The sequence below is a fragment of the Bombus terrestris genome, unplaced genomic scaffold (assembly GCF_910591885.1).
Source record: "Bombus terrestris unplaced genomic scaffold, iyBomTerr1.2, whole genome shotgun sequence".
Lineage (NCBI taxonomy): Eukaryota > Metazoa > Arthropoda > Insecta > Hymenoptera > Apidae > Bombus > Bombus terrestris.
Genome location: NW_025963552.1, coordinates 4,612,510 through 4,616,734, shown reverse-complemented (window position 1 = coordinate 4,616,734; position 4,225 = coordinate 4,612,510). Strand labels below are relative to the sequence as shown.

Sequence of the window (4,225 nt, the reverse complement as noted above, 5' to 3'; positions counted from 1 at the left end):
TTTTCACAGTATATTTCCAGATAGCCTAAGCACCCGCTATAAATCTTAGGATTTAATTAGCTGAGGTTCTTCAAACGGACAAATAGTCATTGTTCTATCAGTCCCTAAATTTATCACCTACTACGGGAAGATACGGGAAATCTGCTTTTCTCACGAACGACGCCTCGCGCTAGTAACTTTCTCTCAAGGGCGACTAGCATCCTTCTTCAACCACCAACATGGAAATTGACCAATTAGCAGCAACATCCATTTCACTTTCCGAACGGAGGCTTTCCTCGATGAATCCGATGATCTCGCATTCTTAGACACACCCCATCATGGTTTTCCTCTGCAGTATCATCTTCACAGAAAGTCAGTCGTTACACTTTTTTTCACCCTACACGATCTAAGCCTACATTGCGAAACCAAATTATGTTCTATCAATTTATCTACTATTCTTTAGTTTGTTCATACAGGTAATAATATATTGGGTTGGTAACTAAGTGATTGCGGATTTTGTCATTACCACCTAATGAAAACACCCACAATCACTTAGTTGTCAATTTAATAATTTAAAGAAATATGTAAGAGATTTGTGATTTGAATTTATAATTATAAAATGCTGTGTACAAGTTCTAATACAAAAATAATAATTGCAAATATTGCATTATGATAGCGGTTAATGAAAAATGTGTTAATAAGTTCGGATAGTAAGGGATCTCATAAATATTTGACGACAATAAATGTTAGTCTTAACGCGAAAACGCTATTACGTTCCTTTCATCTTATCGCGTCTCTCGAATTCATAATTCATAAATGTACATATATATATGTCGGAGATGGAAAAACACCGGAACCTCTCCTTGGATTCTCGGGAATACCGTAATATCGGTCGTAATATCACGTCTAGTGTCAATAGGGATTCGTTTACGCCCTTAACCCTAACTCTAATCGTAACGCCAACCCGACATATATATATGCATATGATTTGAATTGCAGCCTGTTTGAATTATAGATGAGTGGAATAATCACAATTGTCTCAGTGTACTAAGATCTTCACGGTTGATGTGTCAACTTGGTCATTGTTGGTAGTTATCATCGACCACTCTGAAAGTTCACACGTAATACCCCAATAGCCGTGATCGTCTAATGGTTAGGACACTACGTTGTGGCCGTAGTAACCCAGGTTCGAATCCTGGTCACGGCAATGTGCCAATGTACATTGTCACGGTGGAGGTTTATTTTTTTTTGTTTATTTAATTTTCTCAAAAGTTTTCTTGGCTAAGTATTAATAAAAATAAAGACCTGCGATTGAATCAGGATTCTCTTTGTTACGTCTCGTGAAAAGGTCCGCGCGACGTCCTTCTTTGTCTGACCGTCAAGGTCCAAATACCGTTAGAGAAACCCTCAGTAAGCCCAAGGACCCACCATAAACTTTAATCTCTAAAGTCATTGTTCGCACATACGGGTTAAGTCAATCTGTTTTCCCAGAAAGACTTTTTAATTCTGCAAGTATTTTCGGTTTATAGCTGGTACATAAAACAGACCTTAGGTCTATTGTACATTCTTACAAATTACGGAGAAAGCAGGTAGTCACCTAATGGGAAAAACCAAATAGTAGTCTAACGGAAAAGCTGGTTTTTCCCATAAACAATGTCGCCCATGAACCACGTTGGTAGGAGGCTTCTTCCTCCTATCTTCAATCCCAACATTGGTCATAACCAATCGGCATCGCGGATCATTGCCCTCAGTTTCCTAACTAAAAATATGAGCAAGGAATCAGCGTTCTTCGTTCAAAGGGCACACCCATACCGAGCTTTCCTCCGTAATCACATCAGAACTACCTTCAGAGTTCATCCGGCTCTCACAGGCCATACAGTTCCGACAATTCCTACGGCTCTTACGGTTCCTACTGTTCCGAATGCTCAGACTGCTCCTACCTCTTCTACTGCTTCTACGCCATCAGGACGGTCAACTCTACTGGTTCTCATAAGCAACGAACAGTCAAAGTCAAAGACTAGTCATTCGGTTGAGTCGAAGTCTGGTCTGTTCAGTTGCTACTTCTATTACAACACAAGGGCCTTCATCTATGACTCTCGTCTACGCCCTTTATATCATACGTAACGGTGTAACTCATTGGGGTAATAAGTGTTGGAAATATACATTTTTATAACCGTGTTAATCGCAGTGTTATACTACAACAAGCATCTACATCATCCTAACCGAAATAAGAGGGTCGAACTATTCGTGGTGTCAATTTTTACAGTCGTAACGGGAATTTACTACTCCCGTTGACGCAGTTCTCTGCAGTGAATCCTCCTGATATTCCGTCACGTTAGTCCGAGCTCCCAATAACTTAACCTTCTTGTCGTCAAAGTTTTTAAAATACATCTCCAGCATTATGTCCTACGTCGAATACCTAAAATGCCCCCTATTACTAGGCATAACCAAGCCTCTAAATTCATGTAGCACGTAACTGTGATCCGAGACGCTATAGTTTCCAAGGACTACAAAGTCTTTATACTTCTGAAAGAGTCTGCCACTAACGCTCGTAATTTTTACGAAACTTCTCCTAATACCCTAATAGGAACAAGGTGGTTCCTATCCAGAACAACTAAAGACATCCTTTTCTTTCTGTCAGTCTTGGTGACACCCAATGCGTTATATTTTGTATTGAAGTCTCCTGAGGTGATAACTTCCTTGCATCTCCTCACGGCTGCCCCAATATATATGTCGAGTCTCTTCGCGTACTCGACAAAGATGTTCAGGCTGAAGTTGGGCGAGCAGTAGTCACTCACGCGGTACGCTTCCCCTTTCTTGATCCCGACATATACCTCCTCTTCAGCCAACGTATCTTCGCTGGAGTAGAAGCATTAAATCTCGTTGTCCGGATGGACGGTATCCCCCTTCGTATCAATATACCAGAAGGGGAACAGTCGATTAGGTTCTGTGATGAATACAACGTCGACACGGCGCGTCCAGGCAAACTGCTGCATCAGGTCCTGCGCAGGCTTACTCTTATTGAGCTTGATTTGCAGAACATTCAGGGTGCCTGTCTTGTGACTGTCCCTTTTCTAATCAGTATATACTATACTTGGGGCAAGCTGACGACCCTATAACGTATATAGACTGTACCTCGGACCCCTAACTACACAACGTACACCTAGGAGCGTTACTACAGTTTACCATCGAATGATCCATTGCGCTGCATTTACGACAACGTTCCTTGCCAGGGCAGATCGTGCACTTCTCAGACATGTGCCCAATCTCATGGCACCTATAGCATCTAACTACCTCACGGAGGACCCGCATTGTGTCTATAATGAGGCCCTTAACGATTTAACCTCGACCTCGCTGGCATCCTTGATCATCAGCCTTCTAACGATGCTCTGTTTCAGGTTCTCCGTACTTTCCAGTGGGTCGATGTCCCTAATCTCTACCAATACCTGTAGGAGGGAAACAAGGACACTGTCCACTATTACTCCCTTATCCTAAGGGCAATGTCACCTCCTTTCATTCCCGCTTTCAGTTCCACGAGGATATCCCCTCATCTCGTCCGTCTGACGCCTATGCTTTCACACAGAGCCTCGCGAACATATGCTCCTTAAATGTCCGGAGCCATTTTCCACCCTCCCGGAATTTGATCAAGAGAGCCTCCGGTCTGTTTCGAGTTCTAGGCAATCTTTCCCTCTGGCCTTCGTTAGCAGGTGGCCTCCTTTCCACGTTCTAACTCCTCTCTCTCTCCCGTCTTCTTTCCTTCCTACTCGTCTGGACAATCCATTTGTGTTCAGAGTCGCATGTTTCTCTATCCTTACGGTCATCTTCGCCTCTTTTCCACTCCTTTCAAACCCCCGCGTACGAGGTACCTCCTCTCTTCGCCCTCATCATTCTTTCAACATTCCCATCCTCGAGAGATGACACGGTTTTTCTTTTATTTTCTGTTCAACAGGCCCCTTCAGTCCCTGTACTTTTCGCAAACCTCGACCAGTGGAGGGGAAGTTTGCGTGGAAACATTAACTTCCACGGGCCTTCCCACCTACCCCACCCTACACCGAAAGGGCCTGGGCGTTCCAAACCCCCCTGCGCGGCAATTCTTTCGTCTGTTATAAACTTATCCATATTTGTTTAAATAAAAAGCATAGTTTAGAAAAAATGCTAGTCGTAATCTATAAGTAAAGCCATTCGTCACAACAAGAGCTATCAACCTATGTATAATAACAACCCTCACATACCCCATAAATCATCA

The 4,225-nt window shown here is 42.9% G+C and overlaps 1 non-coding gene across 1 annotated transcript; it reads left to right on the top strand.

Annotated features, from left to right (window-relative positions):
• The first annotated feature begins 1,114 nt into the window (after positions 1 to 1,114).
• TRNAH-GUG lies at positions 1,115 to 1,186 on the top strand. The gene has a single exon. It is a non-coding gene; the product is annotated as a tRNA-His (tRNA).
• The last annotated feature ends 3,039 nt before the right edge of the window (positions 1,187 to 4,225 follow it).